We start from the raw sequence: 22,357 nt of genomic DNA on the forward strand, positions 1-22,357 counted from the left end.
CAGGCTGTACACTTGAAAGAATAAAACATTCTGGTTTCAGAAATAACAGCTGTGGCCCACCTCACCTGAATCCCTAAAATTCAGCTCACTTAATAAGAGGCCAGTTAGGATAAGTTATTTCTAGCAAGGTAGATGGATGATAGCCTAGAATCTCCATTCCCTCGAGAAGACAGATTTTCTAGCTTTCCCAGACTGATAGACAGCAGACCTCTACCTTTTTTATTGTCGCTTCATTCAAGCAACTACCCCAATCCCACATGTAAGGTCAGCAGGAGAGATCTTAAGCAAGTACATCCATCACTTAGATCAGATTGTGTCAGATTAACCTCTGTGATTCAACCATCTTGCAGTTATTTTCTGACACATCCTTTTTAAATGTCCACGATGTGATTAATCAATCGTTTTAAATATGTTCATAAATTTAAGTTAGCTCTATATGCAGATTTAATCGAATCAGAATCTGGCAACAATACCCAAGTACAACTGTACAGACCATACATCAGTCAGATCAATAAAAAAAATTGCCAATATTCACACTTCCAAATTTATAAAACAATAAACAGCATTTTATGCTTACATGTTTCAACAGAAAGATAACAATCAAGTCCTTGAAAGCACTTCTATTCATTCTAACAGAAAAGCTATTCATAAGATGTTCATATGGTCAAACAGTAATTTTGACTGGTTATTAAACTCACCTCCTTTTGTGTTACAACTTCTCAGATCAGTATTACAAAATTCCAATTTACTTGCATGAGAGAACAGAAAATCACAGCCACAGCACTTCCTATTAATTGTGAAACAATGCACAAAATGATGAAGACGTTTTCAGTTAGGATTAACACTGTCTCACATGTAAAAAAAATCAAAAATGTAGAGAGAAACATTCAGTTTAAATCCTACTCAGTATGAAAGGGATGACAAAAATGCACAACCTGGACAACCCAATGATTACAATAGAAGCTGCATTTGTGTCTTTATATTTGTAAATATATTAATGCATTTCTCACAGGAACAAGTATCAAGCAAAAATAGGGAATAAAAGAAAAATGAGAACCCTATGAGTCCTGCCTATGCCAGACTTTTCATTAGATACTTAGCATTCTTGTTTCCTGACCTACTAAGTTCCCCACCTCTGATACAATTGTACGTCAGTTTCATTTCCACTTCCTGCATTCCTCCCAAACTGGGAAATGTCATCAATTTTCTTCACTTTCCATTCATACCCTGCCTGTACACAGTCCAACTTTGACTCTTTCCTTTTCAAGTTTAGCTTTAGTATAGCAAGCTTTTCATTAACCAGTACCTGTGGGGCCAGGAGTGTGCTGAATGGTCAAATACTGTGGATAATCAAGAGATTCATATAAACAATGTAAAGACACTCACTAAGTAGTAGAAACATAATGCAGAGGTATACATATCATGGTTAAACTATTTACAGCATAAGTCACTTAAACAATAATGCAACTTTGCCTTAAATAAAACTTACTGGCAAAGTGCCTTCCCATTCGCGCCCTCAACTAACTATTCTGATATCACGGAGATCGCAGTATTTGAGGAGAAATTGGCTCAACATTTACTCAACTCTTAATAATTCAGATGGTCATTCAATTGAATAGTAAGTATATTTACATTGAGGTAAATAAATTTTAAGACACTATTATAATTGGACAGAATAATACAGAAATCTGTGCAGTATTTGAGGTATGTGACTTTTGCTGGTTAATCGAGGCTGTTGGTTCATACAGTGCCCCTTCATAAAATAGAATCCCTGCAGTGAGGAAGCAGACCATTCAGCCCATCAAGTCCACACTGACCCTCTGAAGAGCATCCCACCTGTACTCCTGTATTTCCCATGGCTAATCCACAGAATCTGCACACTATGGACAATTTAGCACAAGCAATTCACCCAATCCGTACATCTTTAGGCTGTGGGAGAAAACCAAAGCACGCAGAGAAAACCCCTGCAGGCATAAGGACAATGCACAAACTCCACACAGGTAGTCACCCAAGATTGGAATCTATCCTGGATCCCTGGCGCTGTGAGGCAGCAGTGCTAACAGAGCCGCTGTGCCGGTTGAAGCAAAATTTCCTGTGTTTCCATTAATGGGATAATCTATCAATGAATAACAAAAAATTCTTACTATCTGTGTTGATTGCACTCCATTCATCCCATACCTGTGAGGACCTGAATCCACTTCCACATTCCACTGTCCCAAATTTCTCTAAAAGTGTTTCTCAAATGTCTTCCTTTGTCCTCTGAGAGATACTTTTCACTATGGTTGACAGAACAGTCGGGTTTCATAGAATCAAAGAATTGTTACAGCATAGAAGAAAGCCATTTAACTGATTAAATCCATGCTGATCTAAAATTCCTATTGACGAGTACATGAACACAGGTATTTGAATGTCTTCTTGAAATAATTCCCAAAAAAAAACCTAGGGATAAAAATGATAGTAATGTTTCATCTTTGATGAGATGCTGGTTGAGACTAAAGGATAAAGATTCACAGACCACCCAAGACTGTTATCCCTTCCCCTAAAATCCACATCCCACAAAGTACACATTCCCATATTCTTCCATACTTTTGATAACTTTATCCAACAAAAATCCATAGAAATCTGTCATAAATATTCTAATTGATCAAACATTCAGAAAATTCCAGGGAACTGAGTGGTCCACATTATCCTTAGCATGGTAACAATTTAAAATCTGGTTTGTGAATTTGCACACTCAACATGCGCATTAGTTTGAGGAAAATACTTGTGTATGAAAGATTTAAAAGAATTAAAAATCTTACAAACAAGATCATAAGATGAGTTTGTATAAAGAAGATACTTTGGACCATTAGCTATCATGTTTCACTTATGGCTTACTCCCATTCACACAATTAATCATAGAATCCATGAAGTTCAGAAAGAAGCCATTGAGGCCAAGAGCAATCCACATAGACCCAACTCCCACCCCTATCCCCATAGCTTCACATTTACTTTAGCTAACTCACCTAGCCTGCAAATTCCTAGACACTATGTGCAATTTAGCATGGCCAATCCAGCTAAACTTCACATCTTTGGACTGTGGGAAAATAGCAGAGCACTCGGCAAAAGCCCATGCAGACACAGGGAGAACATGCAAATTCCACACTGTCATCCAATGCTGGAATCCAGTGCCTATTGCTGGTGCTGTGATGAAGCAATGCTAGCCACTGAGCCACCGTGCCAAGCCAGTGGTACAATGAATATTTTAATGTTCCAAAAATCCAATAGCAAAACATCCCCATTCAATAATGAGGGGCTTTGACTGATACATGCTCCACTTTATATACTGTAAATCCAAAGGTCTGTTCACGAGCATTTTATTCTAAATACTTATGTGAAGTATATATTTTACTTTTGCTCAAACAGGTAATATTAACATTTTCATTCACTGATAAATTATTTAGCAAAAAGACCTGCATTTAAAATGAGGATGGAGAATATCATAATGTATATTTTAACACTGAATAATGTATTGTTGTATCCTGCCAACTGAAATTTATAAGAATAATGAGAAAGAAATATTACCACAGAAAGTCATATTAAAATATAAAAGCAATGAAAATATGACTAGAGGAAATCCAGAGAAAACAAATAAAAAAAGTGAGGAATGAAGAGCAGAATAAGAATGGAGTGAAAGAGAAAGGCAAAGTTTCAATTTAGAATGGTGGAGAAAAAGGATAGCTTAAGTCAGAAATGGTAAGGGGAATTTTAGTTCAAAAAATGAGTCAATATGAGAGCGGATGAGACGTCAAAAACACTGAAATTGATAACCTGTCAGGATATCAACTACAATACACTTGTTCTGCACTTAACTGCAGTACATCAGACTGTGTGTGAGCGATCCCCTTGGAGAGACGGGTTGACAATTTAAACATGTTCATAGTTTAGCAAGACTTGCCTTGGTACAGTGTCAAGATTTAAATGTGGGTGCATGGGATTCCCTGGCTTCCTGGAGCTCAATTAGCAATTATGGGTGTTAAAGATTTGCTGGGCCTTTTCTTTATTTACTCACAGGATGTGGGAGTTACTGCCTGGGCTGGTGGGAATTGCCCATCTACTGTGCCTTTGAGAAGGTGACGGGAGGGTGTGCTGTCTTCTCCAACTGTTGCAGTCCATGTCCTGGAGGAAATCCATAATGCCATTCCAGTATTCCAAGTGCTGTTCCAGAATTTCCATCCAATGACAATGAAGAAGTAATGATATACTTCCATTTCAGGGAACTTGCAGGTGATGGGGTTCCCATGAATCTGCTGCCCTTGTGCTTCTAGATGGTAGTGGTTGTGGTTTGGAAGGTGCTGTTTAAGGAGCTCAGATGAATTTCTGCCATACATGTTACAGATGACACGTGCTGCTGCCCCTGATTATCAGTGGTGGAGGAAGGAGATGTTGATGGATCTGGTACCAATCAAGTGGGCTAATTTGTCCCGGATGGTGTCAATCTTCTGGAGCGTTGTTGGAGTTGCACTCAGTCAGGCAAGTGGAGAGTATTCCATCACATTACTGACTTGTGCTTTGTAGGCTGGGGGACAGGTTTTGGGCAGTCAGCAAGTAAGATACTCACTCTCAGGAGAAACTATTTGCTTTGGGACACAGAGAACAATTTTTTTTATATAGTTATAATCAACAAATTCCAGCTGTAGAATGAGGCTGACCACTTGTCATGATATGTCCCTGGGTAACGATCCCCAATTCATTACAAAAAATGTTTTGATCTCTGTTTGACAGGGATGAAATGGTTTTCCCTCTTAATTCAATACCTCTCTCAGTTGGTCACAAGACTAACTTTTAGACGGAATCCTTTCTCGTTAAAAGAAAGAAAATGTGTTACACTTTATTGGATTCAAGCAAGGATGGGTTTATTACCTAAAAAAACAAAGGAAAATAAAGAGCAACACACATGCACACAGATTAGAAATTTGAATTGACAATTGGCAGCAATCCGGGTAGAGAAGTCCACCGGCCTGAATGGGATGCATCCTGGATTGCTGAGAGAGGTAAGGGAACAAATTGCCATTGACAGAAATTATCCAGGCCTCTCTGAACGCAAGATTAGACCCAGGGGACTGGAGAATTGCAAATGTGACACCATTGTTAAGAAAGGGGCTAAGGATAACACAGGAAATGAGAAACCTGTCAGGTTGACATCAATAGTGAGAAAACTGATGGAAACCATGATATGAGATAAAGTATATTATAGAAAAATATATTAATACTTGACAGTCAACATGGCTTTGTCATGTCTGAAAAATGTAATTGTGTTCTTTGATGACGTGACATAGGCAGCAGATAAAGGTAGCGTTGTATATTCATTGAATAGTTGGATTTTCAGAAAAAAACATTTGATATGGTGTCTCATGTCAGGTTGGTTAGAAAATTACAAAGGTTTGGGATTGATAGGTCCTTCGCAGCATGGATAAGGGGTTGGCTAAAAATACAGAAACAGAGGATAGATATAAATGGATATTTTCAGATTAAGACGAACTGAAAGTGGAGTTCCCCAGGGATCAATGTTGGAACCTACGATTTTTCAGATTTAAGTAATCAATTTGAAAATGGTGTTGAGGACAAAACCTCAGAAAGAAGAGTGGGTGTAGTTGGGCAGAGATCTGGCAAATGAATTTCAATGCACAGAAATGTGAGGCAATGCATTTTGGTAGAAGAAAGATGGATAGACAATACATGTTCAATGGTACAACTTTGAGCGGAGTACCAGACAGAAGGACTTCAGGGCTCATTTGTATAATTCTCTGTGTGGCCAGTCAAATTGAAACAATTGTTAAGAAGGTTTATAAGATTCTTGCATTCAAAAATAGAGGCATATAATGATGCCACATTTCAAGTTTTGTGTTCAGTTCTGGGTATTTTTATTTCAGGAAGGATGTTAGTCCCTTGGAGAGAGTGCAAAGGAGATTTACTAGAATGATACCTGGAATTGGAGATTTTAGATATGTGTAAAAATTCGAGAAATTAGACTTATTCTCCTTGGACCAGAGAAGATCAAGAGGTGACCTTATTGATGTGTTCAAAATTATGAACATTTTTGGTAGGTTAAGGAATGATATTTTGTTTCCACTAGTTGGTATATCAGTAATTATGGGTCACAATTTCAAAGTTGTGAGCAAGAGAGCTAGGAGTGAGATGAGGAGAAGCTCTTTACTCAGAGACTTGTTAGGATTTGGAATGCACTGCCTGGGAGAATGGTGGAGGCAGATTCTACAAGATCCCTAATAAATGACAGTGGGATATATATTTGAAAGTGATGAAGTTAAAGGGCTATGGAGATACGGCTACAGGATGGGGCTATTTGGGTAGCTCTTCTGATAATCAGGACCAACATAATTAACTGAATGCACACTTCCCTACTATAACTTTGATGAAATTGTATGAGCAAGTTAATGGGAAGCAGAGATTATAAAATGCATAAAAATGAACCTCCATATTTCATGAAGAGTAGCTAGTGAAACAGTGCAGTCATTGAGTTGAATTATACAAGTAAGTCTGATGTTGTTCATGAAGCACTTGATTTCTAGATTTTTGCTTTTCAAGTTAGTTCAGTTTCTCTTTGTTTCCTTTTCAACTGTTACTTCTTTGGCTTTTAGCATTCATAGCAAAATAAACTTTCTTCTCATGTCCTGTGAGGTATCTGTGAACTTCATAGCACATTAGTCCACGCAAGCACATCAACTCACTATCAGAAATAGGTTTGGGTTTACAGTTGATTTCCAATCCTTTTTTTAATTTACCCCTGGAAGAATAAAACTAAAACATGTTTACAATTTGGTCTGCAATCCATAGGGGGGTGACTTTCTGCTGAGATGGTTAATCAGTCTTTTACCTTCATAGCCACAGTGCAGTTTGTTTTGAATTGCATCTCTCCTTTTGAAAGTTTGCTGTTTGAAACTCCCATGGCACTTTCATCTTTGGCATTCCATCATTAAACATGATTGTCCTTTCACAAACAGCACTAGCACTTCCATGGTTACCTTGAGCTTTTCCATGTACCTATTTATAACCTTCTAATTGGCCGATAGTTTCCTGTTTTGTGGCCTTTTTCCTTCTTGGATTACAGGTGCTATATTTGCTAATTTCCAGTCCAGTAGAACCTTTCCAGAATGTAACAATTTTTTGGAAATTAACAAGACTGCATCTATAAGCCCATTATTTACCTCTTTAAGGACCCTAGAATGAAGTCCATCAGGACCTGGAGAGTTATCAATCCACAGATCCATCACTTTGCTCGGTGCTTCCATCATGATTTCTTTTCATTTTATTCACCTCTTCCTTTAACCTCCTGATTTACTCATATTACTCATCTATCCCTTGACTAATATTGTAGTTCACTTCAGCTAGCTCAGCTTTTATGTGCACCTGGTTGCCCATTTTTAAGTTTAAAACATTCATCTTAGTTCCACTCTTCTCCTGTTCAATCTGGATACAAATTTCAACTATATTAAGACTTCTATTATCTAAATTTTCCTTTAACAACAACAACAGAAATTGATGTAAAAGCTCAACGGGTCTAGCAGCATATGGAGAGAAATCAGAGTTAACATTTCAGGTCCAGAGACCCATCATCAGAACTGATTGAAACTAGGAAATGGTGTTTTATATGCAGGAGATAGGGTGGAGGGAGGAGGTAAGGAGTAAATCATAGGTGGAGATAGAGTCCAAAGAAAGAGAAGGACAGATGGACAGACAAAGGAGTGGATAACAATGAGGCCAGGAGGACAAATAGCTATTAATGGTGAGTAAAGTTTCCTATACTCTGGCGTCATTAATTAATCTCATTACATTACGCAGTACGTAATAGATGACCTGCACACTGGTCAGTTCCAGAACATGAAGCTCTAATAAACTATTGTAAAAACATCAAAGGAAAGAGCTGTGGAACATGTAAATCAGAAACAAAAACAGAAATTGCTGGAAAATCTCTGCAGGCTTGGCAGCATTTCTGGAAAGAAACCAGAGTCGAAGCTTCAGGTCCAGTGACTTTTCCTCAGAACTAGGGATGCTACCAGACGTGCTGGGCTTTTCCAGCAATATCTGTTTTTGTTATTGCAAAAGCATTCTGTGAACTCTTTGAGGCTGCTATTACCAATTTGATTTATCCAGTTTGCATACAGATGAAAATCACGCATGCTTACTGTCATCCCTTTATCACAAGCACCCAATAGTTCCTCATGCATACTTCTTCCTTCATCATGGCTACTGTTCCGTACAGCACATCCACAAGTGATTTCTTTCCCCTACTAATTCTTATCTCCATTCAAACCAATTCTATATCCCGATTCCCTGAACCAAGAACATCTCTCTTGAACAAATACCATCTTTCATTTGGTGTGGTCCCCATCTGCTTTTACACTTAACTTATTCACCTTTAAAACTTCCCAAACCCATCAGACAATTGCAAAGGATGACACTCCTGCCTTCTTGGCCTGTGGGCCCCCTTACCCACCTAGCCTGTGGTCATGCTGTTCTTTTCCTGGCCACTGACCAAATCAGAACACCATATGCTAAGCCTCTGAGGGGAAAATATCCAGATACCATCCCTCTCCTAGATATTCCACATGGGTTACAGCTCAACTTCCAGCTCACTGACTCTGATATGTTTCCCCTGAACCATTTGGGCATCCAGAAGCTCCCACATTCTGCAACGACAGCTCGCCATCTTAAATATGTTCTCTCATATTTAATGCAGCCTACACCTCCTAATCAGTTTTGGCACGATCAGTGAAATATACAATACTGATAAAACAACATAACACTTCCATACTGATAAAACCACTAGTGTCTATAAAGGCTGTTACTGATGTAACCAAGTGGAAGCTTGGAGACCACTTTGTGAAACAGCTATGCTCGGTTCATGACAAATGACTGCACCTCCCAGTCGTGAACCACTTCAACACCCCACCCCACCCCCATTCCTGGGATGACACGTCCATCCTGGGCCTCCTCCCATGACACAATGATGCACCCGAAGGTTGCAGAAACAGCAACTCATATTTTGCCTGGGAACCCTGCAGCCCAACGGTATCTATGTGAACTTCACAAGCTTCAAAATCTTCCCACCCCCTGACTGCATCCAAAAACCAGCCCAGCTCATCCCTGTCTCCCTAACCTATCTGTCCTTTCTCCCACCTGCAAACTCCTCCTACCTCAACCCCAATCCCATCTCCTACCTACCAGCCTCATCCATGCCTCCTTGACCTGTCCATCTTCCCTGGACTGACCAATCCCCACCCTAACTCCCCACATACTCTCACCTTTACTGGCTCCATCCACACCTCCTTGACCTGCCCGTCTCCTCTCCACCTGTCTTCTCCTTTATCCCTCTTCTATCTGCCTCCCCCGTCTCCCTATTTATTTTAGAATCCCCTTCCCCTCCCCCACTTCTGAAGAAGGGTCCAGACCCAAAACATCAGCTCTCCTGTTCCTCTGATGCTGCTTGGCCTGCAGTGTTCATTCAGTTCTACACGTTGTTATCTCAGATGCTCCAGCATCGGCAGTTCCTACTATCTCTGTTACTGATGTAGCTGTGCCTTCTGCTGCACAAAATTGGGAATCAAATGATGGAGTCGGAAAAAAGAGTAGAATAGAGCTCCTCCCACCCCTCACCAAACTCCACACTCAATCTCCTTTACGTTGCGCAGTAAAGATTAAAGACAGCTGACTTGTGACAGAGAGATGACTGGAGGCAGTTTAAGTTTTCAAGTAAAGGGAGATATTGAGAAGGAGAGCCCTTCATGGCTATCTCAGCCAGTGGCAGGAATTAAAACTACACTGCTGGCATCACTCTGCTATCCAGCCAAATGAGCATCTCCTTTGTGCAGTAAACTTTGCTTATAGAACCTGTTGTCCCTATGCAGTGAATTCTCACTTTAAGATAAATTCTCAGGTATGCTCGTGTGATATCTGCCTCACTCACTCTCTCACATTGTCAGTGCATCTTTAATATTCAGAAAGGGTAAAAGTTGGAGACCGGATTAAGTTGCTCCTATGTTCATGATTTCACAAGGACTTATATGGGGAAAAGGCAGGAAAGCTAAGTATCTTATTAGTTGAACATCAATATCCTACAGACTTTGCAATAATGTTTATCTTGCTAAGGTATCTTGGACCTGACTTCTGTCAAGCAATAAACTACATTTTGTTTAAAACAAGAGCCTATTCTCATTAAGACACACAAATATTCTTTTTTATAAACTCCAGACCAAGTTGGCCCTAAGACCTGGTTGAGGGAAAACCACTGGTGGCAGCAAATTATCCCAATCACAAACTGTCATTGGTTTGTATTGTGACACATACAAACAACATTTCCTCATCTTTCTGGTAACAGCGCATCTGGAAAACCTGTCAGTATGTTACACACTCTTTGCTGTTGCTGCTTCAGAAATGTTCTAATGTAACGCCTTCATGCAGCTGAGTAGAGCTTGGAGGATCATGTAGCCTCCAGTGCAGACTCTCAACTATTGCCACGGCCTCCACCATCTGCTCATTTGTGATGTGTGTGAGTCCAAGTGAAAATCCAATTATCTTATGCACTGGTCTCACTGTTCTGGGACTACCTGCTCTGTTCTGAGTGCTTCTCGTGACAATACACAATCAGTATCTATGAACGCTGAGAAATCCACACTGTTCTCCCACACCACCTTCTGTGAAATGCCCTATGGTCCTGTGGGAGACTGAAAACATAAATTGATACTGTCAACATTAGATGCTTTAATTGAGTACTGGCATCATGTCAACATGAATCATTGGAGTATGCCATGTAGCAATCCAATATTTAATTCTATCATTAGTCAGATGGGAGGCCCTCATCTTCCCATCTTCACTGACTATGCATGCCAAGCTCCTGCTGATCACTATCACTACAGACAGAGACGGTTAACATGTAGTCGAATGTGCCGTTGTACTCAACTTTCCTGCCCCACAAGTTCATTAATTCACTTTTAGCATTGAATACAAGAGCAGGCACCACATTCCTGCAATTCTCTTCCTTAGCATTCTCCAACTGTGTCTTCTTGCATTCTGCAGCAGTTCTCTTCCTCTATCAACTGGGAAGCCAATACCCCTGTAGACCCTTAGAAACTACAGTATTAAATGCAAGGAGTGATCAGTGGAACATTGGGACTTCGTTACAACACATACTTCTTTTGTTCCCCACTTCTACAATCCATCAGCTGTCAGCTTTCACAGTGTCTCTTCAAATATTGTAGCTAAAATCAGCTCCTGTGGGTCATCATCATGCTCACTAACTCAAATTGGTTGGAAATCCCAGATGTCAGATGCAAATATGATGATTAGGTTATAAAGCCACTAACCAATGAGTTGCACTTACTTCTGAGTTCCCTATTTTCTATTGACCAACCAGTTCCAGCAGATCATTAAGTTAGAATTACTAAAATCCCACCAAGAAGAATAACATTGCACATACATGTGCAAAAGATAAGTGAAAGTCTGAAAATTAATATCCACCATCAGAATATCTTTTCATTTTATTGACATCAGTTTTCTCACATGTTATGAAACATTAAAAATTGGCACATTTATTTGAGATTTGCCAGAATTGTAATGATCGAGAAAACTTGCATTTATATAGTGCCCACTCACATATTTCTGGGTGTTTCATGATTAATGGATTTCTTTTCTTCTGGAGTGCCTTTTTCCCATCAATCAGAGAATCATTGATTCAAATTGTACAGGAGGAAGCCATTCAGCCTATTTATCTGTGCTAGGTCTCTGAAATAGCTGTTCAATTCGTCCCACAGTCCACATCACTCTTTTTTTTTCTCTTTTAACTAGAAATCTAATTCTCTTCTTAAAATTTTAATTGAATCTGCATCTACCAACTTTTCAATCAATGTATTCCAGATTATAACAAATCATTGTATGAAAAAAGACTCCTTCGAGATTTTTTGATATTTATTTTAACTTTTAAATTGTTTTTGTTCAAGTGGAAACACCCCCACAACCTGTTCTATCAAAATCCCTCAATAGTTTAAATACCAATACCAAATCTCAGCTAAATATCTCTGGTCAAAGGAAAGGAATTGTAAATGATGAAATCTCTCCAGAAAGCAGAATTGCCCAACCCTGATATCACAATCTGATATCAGACTAAGAACAACCATTCAACAATATGATTGTGGCTGATGTTTGACGCCATCTCCACTTTCCTACCCTATTCTGACATTCTAAAGTTCCCTTAGTACCTGAAACTCTCACTCAAAAATATTCATAATGATTGATTATCCAGGGCTCTCTGGGTTGTGAACTTCTACAGAATCACTGCCTTCTAAGCGAAGAATTGTCTCATCAACTTAGTGTTAATGGTCAATTGTTTATTCTAAGACTAGGACCTGTCGTTCTAGATGCTATATTCAGGGAAATAGCTCTCAGCATCTGCAATGTGAAAGCCTCCAAGGATTTTATGTTTTCCAATTGGGACACTTTCCATTATTTCAAATTCCAGACGGTATATGACATTCTAGTCAATCTTTCCTTCATGTTTGAAATCCGCTTACTCCACTTGTTAACCCACAGTAAAGCAAGTGTATCATTTCTTCGGTAAAGACATAAAACTATCACAGCATATAGCAAATTCAGAACCTATATAAGCACACCTATAGTAAACATAACATATGATTAAAAAGTCATTTGTTGCTTTGGAAATTGAATAAATAATGACATTAAAAGAAGTGCAAAGTACAAGTACAAAACAGACAATATTGTACTGTGTAGTACACAAATGTATGAACATATATCAGTTAATCAATGAACATTGTTTAATATGTTCAATAATGTACAAAAAATAGAAGCAGAAGTGGAACTTTTGTCCCTTTGAGCTTACTCCATCACTCATAAAAGTCACGATTCTATTTCTAAATGTCATCAAAAACTGCTTTTGCCTCTGTTTTAAAAATATCCTAAAGAAATAATTGGCAATCTAGCTCTGTGATCACAAGTGAGAGGACATGAGATATTGCTGGCAAACATGGTTAAGGAAAATCCCAAAGCCTTTTAATCATATATAAAGAGCAAGAGGGTAATTAGAGAAAGGATTGGCCCACTTAAGGACAAAGAAGGAAAGTTATGCGCTGAGTCAGAGAAAATGGGTGACATTCTTAACGAGTACTTTGCATCGGTATTCACCAAGGAGAGGGACATGACAGATGTTGAGGTTAGGGATAGATGTTTGCTTAGTCTAGGTCAAGTTGACATAAGGAAGGAGGAAGTGTTAGGTATCCTAAAAGATATTAAGGTGGACAAGTCCCCAGGTCCGGATGGGATCTATCTAAGGTTGCTGAGGGAAGCGAGAATGGAAATAGCCGGGGCCCTAACAGATATCTTTGCAGTGTCCTTAGACATGGGTGAGGTCCCAGAGGACTGGAGACTTGCTAATGTTGTCCCCTTGTTTAAAAAGGTCAGCAAGGATAATCCAGGTAATTATCGACCAGTGAGCCTGACGTCAGTGGCAGGGAAGCTATTGGAGAAGATACTGAGGGATAGAATCTATTCCCATTTGGAAGAAAATGGGCTTGTCAGTGATAGGCAACACGGTTTTGTACAGGGAAGGTCATGTCTTACCAACTTAATAGAATTCTTTGAGGACGTGACAAAGTTGATTGATGAGGGAAAGGCTGTAGATGTCATATACATGGACTTCAGTAAGGCGTTTGATAAAGTTCCCCATGGCAGGCTGATGGAGAAAGTGAAGTCACATGGGGTCCAGGGTGTGCTAGCCAGATGGATAAAAAAACTGGCTGGGCAACAGGAGACAGAGGGTAGTAGTAGAAGGGAGTTTCTCAAATTGGAGACCTGTAACCAGTGGTGTTCCACAGGGATCTGTGCTGAGACCACTGTTGTTTGTGAAATATGTTAATGATCTGGAGGAAGGTGTAGGTGACCTGATCAGCAAGGTTGCTGATGACACTAAGATTGGTGGAGTAGCTGATAGTGAAGGGGACTGTCAGAAATTACAGCAGAATATAGATAGACTGGAGAGTTGGGCAGATAAATGGCAGATGGAGTTCAATCCGGGCAAATGTGAGGTGATGCATTTTGGAAGATCAGATTCAAGGGCGAACTATACAGTAAATGGAAAAGTCCTGGAGAAAATTGATGAACAGAGAGATCTGGGTGTTCAGGTCCATTGTTCCCTGAAGGTGACAACGCAGGTCAATAGGGTGGTCAAGAAGGCATATGGCATGCTTTCCTTCATTTGGCGAGGTATTGAGTACAAGAGTTGGCAGGTCATGTTGCAGTAGTATAGGACTTTGGTTCGGCCACATTTAGAATACTGTGTACAGTTCTGGTCGCCACATTACCAAAAGGTGTGGATGCTTTGGAGACGGTGCAGAGGAGGTTCACCAGGATGTTGCCTGGTATGGAGGGTGCTGGCTATGACGAGAGGTTGAGTAGATTAGGATTATTTTCATTAGAAAGACGGAGATTGAGGGGGGACCTGATTGAGGTCGACAAAATCATGAGGGGTATAGACAGGATGGATAGCAAGAAGCTTTTTCCCAGAGTGGGGGATTCAATTACTAGGGGTCATGAGTTCAAAGTGAGAGGAGGAAAGTTTAAGGGAGATATGCGTGGAAAGTTCTTTACACAGGGGGTGGTGGGTGCCTGGAACGCGTTGCCAGCGGAGGTGGTAGACGCAGACATGTTAGTGTCTTTTAAGATATATTTGGACAGGTACATGGATGGGCAGGGAGCAAATGGACAGAGACCGTTAGAAAATAGATGACAGGTTAGACAGAGGATCTTGATCGGCGCAGGCTTGGAGGGCCAAAGGGCCTGTTCCTGTGCTGTAGGTTTCTTTGTTTCTTTGTCTTTGTTACATATTGTAAAATTCATCAATCAAGATGGATGCTGATGTATTTGATTCTGATGTGAGAATCCTGAATCAGAATCATGGAAGTGAACATTGTGTGAACTGGCTATGATTAATTTGTGAACATTACTTAAAGGGATGATGGCGAATAGGCAATAACAACTTTTAAAAAGTGCATGGAGAAACAGCAAAAGTTCTTCATTCCTCTATGACAAAATAAAACAATAAAGCCAGTCTGGCCTTGGCTAATGAGGAAAGTTAGGGATAGCATTAGATCCATGGATTTTAAAAAAGTAGCAAAACAGAGGATTGGGAGCTGTTTAGATTTCAGCAAAGGAGGGCAAAAGGATTGGTTAAGAGGGGAAAAATAGGAAATGAGAATAAGCTCATGGGAACATACAAACTGATCGTGGAAATTGCTATCGGTATGTCCTGAGAAAACAAACGTTAGAGAAAACAAATGTAATTCCTTTACAGATGGAACCAGGGGAAGTTATAATGGGGAACAAAGAAACAGCAGACCTATTACATACGCATGTTAGTTGTATTCCCAAAGGAGGACACGAATAACGTTCCAAAATTGTTACAATGCACAAATTTTATTGAGAGGGAGGAATTAGTACCATTAGGAAAATGGTATTGGGGAAATTGATGGAATTAAAAGTTGATAAAAAAAAAACTCAGGACCCAATAATCTGCATTCCAGAGTATTTCAGAAAGTGGTCCAAGTAAAGTCTTGCATTCCTTCACCAACTTCACCAACACCATCCACCCCAACCTCAAGTTATTTCACCAACACCTGCCACCCCAACTTCAAGTTACTTCACCAATACCTTCCACCCCAACCTCAAGTTCACCTGGGCCATCTCCAACACATCGCTCACCTTCCTGGACCTCTCAGTCTCCATCTCAGGCAACCAGCTTGTAACTGATGTCCATTTCAAGCCCACCGACTCCCACAGCTACCTAGAATACACCTCCTCCCACCCACCCTCCTGCAAAAATTCCATCCCCTATTCCCAATTCCTCCACCTCCGCCACATCTGCTCCCAGGATGAGACATTCCACTCCTGCACATCCCAGATGTCCAAGTTCTTCAATGACCGCAACTTTCCCCCCACAGTGATCGAGAACGCCCTTGACCGCATCTCCCGCATTTCCCGCAACACATTCCTCACACCCCGCCCCCGCCACAACCGCCCAAAGAGGAACCCCCTCGTTCTCACATACCCCCCGACCAACCTCCGGATACAACGCATCATCCTCCGACACTTCCACCGTCTACAATCCGACCCCACCGCCCAAGACATTTTTCCATCCCCACCCTTGTCTGCTTTCCGGAGAGACCACTCTCTCTGTGGCTCCCTTGTTCGCTTCCCACTGCCCTCCAACCCCACCACATCCGGCACCTTCCCCTGCAACCGCAGGAAGTGCTACACTTGCCCCCACACCTCCTCCCTCACCCCTATCCCAGGCCCCAAGATGACTTTCCATATTAAGTAGAGGTTCACCTGTACATCTGCCAATGTGGTATACTGTATCCACTGTACCTGGTGTGGCTTCCTCTACATTGGGAAAACCAAGCAGAGGCTTGGGGACCGCTTTGCAGAACACCTCAGCTCGGTTCGCAATAAACAACTGCACCTCCCAGTCGCAAACCATTTCAACTCTCCCTCCCATTCTTTAGATGACATGTCCATCATGGGCCTCCTGCAGTGCCACAATGATGCCGCCCGAAGGTTGCAGGAACAGCAACTCACATTCCGCTTGGGAACCCTGCAGCCCAATGGTATCAATGTGGACTTCACCAGCTTCAAAATCACCCCTTCCCCCACCGCATCCCAAAACCAGCCCAGTTCGTCCCCTCCCCCCACTGCACCACACAACCAGCCCAGCTCTTCCCCTCCCCCCACTGCATCCCAAAGCCAGCCCAGCTTGTCTCTGCCTCCCTAACCTGTTCTTCCTCTCACCCATCCCTTCCTCCCACCCCAAGCCGCACCTCCATTTCCTGCCTACTAACCTCATCCCACTTCCTTGACCTGTCCGTCTTCCCTGGACTGACCTATCCCCTCCCTACCTCCCCACCTATACTCTCCTCTCCACCTATCTTCTTTTCTCTCCATCTTCGGTCGGCCTCCCCCTCTCTCCCTATTTATTCCAGAACCCTCACCCCATCCCCCTCTCTGATGAAGTGTCTAGGCCCGAAATGTCAGCTTTTGTGCTCCTGAGATGCTGCAGGAACAGCAACTCATATTCCGCTTGGGAACCCTGCAGCCCAATGGTATCAATGTGGATTTCACAAGCTTCAAAATCTCCCCTCCCCCCACTGCATCCCAAAACCAGCCCAGCTTGTCCCTGCCTCCCTAACCTGTTCTTCCTCTCACCTATCCCCTTCCCCCACCTCAAGCCTCATTTCCATTTCCTACCTACTGACCTCATCCCACCCCCTTGACCTGTCCGTCCTCCCCAGACTGACCTATCCCCTCCCTACCTCCCCACCTATACTCTCCATCCACCTATCTTCTCCTCTATCCATCTTCGAATTGCCTCCCTCTCTCTTCCTATTTATTTCAGAATCCTCTCCACATCTCCCTTTTCTGATGAAGGGTCTAGGACCGGAACATCAGCCTTTGTGCTCCTAAGATGCTGTTTGGCCTGCTGTGTTCATCCAGCTCCACACTTTGTTATCTCTTAATCAATCATATTGTGCCCAGCTTTCCACACATTCCTACATTCATGAGCATCCACTCTTTAACAGGAACACTCAAAACACTTAACTGATTAATCCAAAACCAATCATGTCAAAGCACCGCATCTTGCCCTATTCTGGTGGTGTCATGTTTGATGAGCTTTACAGAATTCTTCTTCGCAAGGCCGAGCAGGTTTTCACACACTACTGTCTCAAACCTACTCAGTAACCAGCCACCATACCACAGTGGAGTCTCTGTTGTCCAAAGTTAGTCCAATTCTACTACATGCCACAGCCAGAAGAATTCACCAGTACTGGGATATCCTGAAATAGACAGCCATCCCTCAAGACAATGCCATCTTTGAAATCTGTGAATGTGTTAGATTTAGGGTTAGGGTTAGGGTTCGGGTTAGAGAAAGGGTTAGGTTTAAGGTTATGGTTACCATTAGGCTATGCACCTCGTCAAGCAGTGGCAATCTTGAGTTGTCTATCTCTGTCAATGCGGTGGCATAACACCCACAGATCAGCACTTATCGAGGCACAGAGGTGGCACAGCTGACATGTTCTTGAGCTTAAAAGTAAACATTCCTACACCTATGAGCTTTTAAGCACCAAGCTGCATCAGTCCTTAGACAGATCCCATCTTGCAGCTCTTTAAGTCTAGACTATTCTTTCTTCCACCTAGCCCAGCATCTTCAATGTGGGACTTACATACAGGAAGCCTTGAAACGATTGAGAAAATTACTCTTTACAAACAATAAAAGCAAATAGAAATCCTAATAAACAGGCTGTTACTCTCTCCTGAATAGAAACAAGTTGCTTGCACATTGAGCAGCAAGTATTTTACTGTCAATGAGTGATCACTGCACCCAAATGTAACAGCGAGAGAGGTATCAATTAAATTTGAGTTTGCAGCACCCAATGCAACTAACTCCACCCTTCAGATGGTGCTTCTCCTCCTAAACAGTGTCCTCAGCCTCCTCTTCAGAAGACTGCTCTTTTTCTCCCAGTTCCTCAACATCAATCACATCCCCTTGCTGCCTGCTCTAGTTGTGCAAAGCACAATAATCTTATCTCCACTGAGGGACCCACAAAACTGGTCTCATCCCATCTTCAGAAAATCTGTTCATCAAGCCCCTAGTGTAAGAATGGGCTACAAAGTATCTACATTCTGCTTTAGTGACAGATTTGCATAACAGGGTTATCAGCCAAGGTCACAGTAGATAGCCCATGTATCCTTTCATTTAGCTTCGCTTGAGCCCTCAAATGCAGCTGAAATCCTTTTCTATTGACGAGCTCTACTGAATGGGAACTTGCATATTAATGAGGTGAAATTAGGTCGTAACAAGTTTGATAATGGATAATAATCTTCATTAATCGGCCTCTCATTGCACATTATGAGAACATCATCTCAATGTCCGGAACTCTGTTGGAAAATATAATGTTGCGATAGACTCATTCAACCTTTCATGTGATTCTCCCAAATTTATTCCTATAACCCACATCATTTGTCACCTGGGAAGGTTCTGTCCAACATTACTACAGCCAAAATCATACAGCTCAAGCATAAACAATCGTTTGAAACTCAAGCTTTCTGGGTTTTTACAGTTTATTTCCAACATTAGGTCATTTTGATAAATGATTAAATGGTTTTACCTGTCACAATAAAAATTGGTACAATAAAGGCTGGTTTGCTATTGAGTAATCAGGCCAAAATTGAATGGGAAAAACAATTTAGGGTGGCACAGTGGCTCAGTGGTTAGCACTGCAGCCTCACAGTGCCATGGACCCGGGTTCGATTCCAGCCTCGGGTAACTGTTTGTGTGGAGTGTGCACATTCTCCCTGTGTCTGCGTGGGTTTCCTCCAGGTGGTCTGGTTTCCTCCCACAGTCCAAAGATGTGCAGGCTAGGTGGATCGGCCATGCTAAATTGCCTGCAGTGTTCAGGGGTGTGTGGGTTATAGCAGGATGGGTGTGGGTGGAATGCTTCAAGGGGCAATGTGGATTTGTTGGGCCGAAGGGCCTGTTTCCACATTGTAGGGGAATCTAATCTAATCAAATTACTTGATGTTCATACATAGGAAGGGACATAGGAACATGAGAATAGAAGTGTGGCATTCAATTCCTTCACCACGTCATTAATTAGATCCTAGTCCATCTGTATTTTAATTATATCTACGCACTTTGGTTTCATAGCCTTTAATACATGAAACTAACAAAAGAAAATGCCTGTTTTAATGTCTTCAATGACTGATTTCCAGATTCCTGCTACGTTTTGTGCAAAACATGGTTTCTTTTATCATACATTAATAGCTCAGCTCTAATTTTAAGATTATGACAGATTACTTCATTTCTTAATCTTCTATAGTCAGGAGAATTCATTGCAATATATGGAAGTGACTGTGTGGAAACAGGTCCTTCACTCATGTCCTTTTACTCAAGAAGATAATGAGTCACTTTTTGTACTGTGACCTATGGCTTCATCCCCTTTATCTTCATTCACCTCTGGGGATTGTTATTGAACTAGCAATTCAGTGGTCCTGCCTATACTCCAGAGACATGAGGTCAAATTCCATCATTCCATCATTCCAGAAGGGGTCATTTAGATTTGAGTAATGGATAATGATTCTGAAATTATAGATTGTTTTAAAAAGCAGCTGGTTGGTTAGTATTCTTCAAAAGAGAAGTGCCACTCTACATGTGACTCCAGACCACAACAAACAAGGCATTCAGTTGTGGGTGGCTTATCAGCTGAAGTGCACTTTACGATGGGCAAGGATGAATGAAAAAGATCTTAAATTGTTTCTGTTTCAATTCATTAACTTGGATGTGAATAGTACAGCTTCACAGCTCTCGACATCCTGAGTGTGACCTTCAGAATTTCAACAGGAAGGAGTATGTGTGATCAGTTTAGGAATCTCTAAGCAGATGCAATTCCTTTTACCTACTGTGGTGCAAAATTGAGCATGACGCATTGGCCTATTTATAAAAATTATTGAGAGTTTTTCTTCCCTGGGTTATTGCTACCATTAAACTGTTTCTGCAAGACAAATGATTCATGTTGCAAACAAGATCAGTGCCTGAAAGAAACAGATGAATAGGCTACCTAAGAGTCTATCTTAGGCTCACCTTGATTGACTCACACACTGTTGACCTTACCCCAACCTGATGCCAGATGTCGATTTATGAAAATAATATCTGTTATGGTATAAAGTCTAACACTTGCCCTGAGCTGGAAGACACACTGATAATGATATTGCAAATCTGGCCAATGACCGCAATACATTGGGTCTGACACCAACTAACAAATAAAACTGACACCATTAAAACAGTGCCAAGCACATTCTACCTTCATAATGTCAGTCCCAAGATGGAATTGATCATCTGCTTGGATTATCTAGGTGTTACTCAGTACCTGACATTGAGTAGATACTGATGTTGAGTAGATTGGCCTTTTACTCATTGGAGCAGAAAAGGGTGGAGTGACTGTATTGAAATACTTCAGGTAGTGGGGCTTGATAGGATAGATGCTGAGAAGGTTGTTTCTCCTTGTGGGAGAACTGTATGGAATGTTGGATAAAAATGGCAGCACGGGCCCAGGGAGCTGAGAGGTAGTGTAAATAATGCAGGAGGAGGCATCCATGTCTGGTGGCAGCATGGCAGGAAGAGGTGGCTCCTCCCCAGCCTGAGGTTTCCCAGTGAGCATGGAGACTCACAGGTTGAGCCGTGGCTCAAAGTCCATGGCAGGGCCCGAGTGACTGATGGCAGAGTCAGTGGTGGGCGGCAAGTTAGGCCCCAACACAGGATCCTGCAGCACTGGTGGCAGCTACTTCAATGATGTCAGCCCTGTGTGGCCTCATGGTGCCAGCGTCATTAGTGACGGCGAGATGGCACCGGAGAGTGGCAACTCTTTGTTCCAGTGATGGCTGGACAGGTGTAGCAGTGTTATCAAGTTAGCAACAGAGGCTTGAGAATTGGGATGGAGGAACCTAGATCCAAGCCCATGGCTGAGATAGAAGAGGGAGCTGTTCCAAAGACCACCTTGCTTTATTATGTAAGACTATAAGATGGACTTCAAGATAGTAAGAACTGCCAATGCTGGGGTCAAAGATAAAACAGAACTGAAGGAAGGTCTCAACCTGAAACATCAACTTTCCTGCTTCTCTGATACACCCTGGCCTGCTGTTTTCCCCCAGCTCCACACTGTGTTATCACTTATATAGGATGAACTTCATTGGTTTATTTTTCTAGCTTTATATTATGTGTTTTGCTTTATTTTCTGTGTTTTATGGTGGCACTAGACAGTGGTGACATCAAACAACACCTCTCATTGTATTTGTAATAAATGCATGTGTCAATAAATAATTGAAATCAAATCAAATTTTCTGAAGAAGGTTCCAGATCCGAAACACCAGTTTTCCTGCTCCTCAGATGCTGCCTGGCCTGCTGTGTTCATCCAGCTTTACACATTGTTATCGCAGATTCTCCAGCTTCAGCAGTTCCTACTATCTCCAAATGTATGACCAGATGGCTTAACCTCAGATCTGGTGGTGGCTCAGTGGTCAGTCCTGCTGCCTCACAAGGCTAGGTACCTAGGTTCAAATCCACCCTCGAGTGACTGTCAGTGTGGAGTTTGCACATTCTCCCCATGTCTGCGTGGATTCCCTCTGGGTTCTCCAGTTTTCTCTCACAGTCCAAAGATGTGCAGTCTGGGTGGATTGGCCATGCTAAATTTCCCATAGTGTTCAGGGAAGTTTAGGTTAGGTGATTAAGGCATGGGAAATGCAGAGG

The sequence above is a fragment of the Stegostoma tigrinum genome, chromosome 1 (genome assembly GCF_030684315.1).
Source record: "Stegostoma tigrinum isolate sSteTig4 chromosome 1, sSteTig4.hap1, whole genome shotgun sequence".
Taxonomy (NCBI): Eukaryota; Metazoa; Chordata; class Chondrichthyes; order Orectolobiformes; family Stegostomatidae; genus Stegostoma; species Stegostoma tigrinum.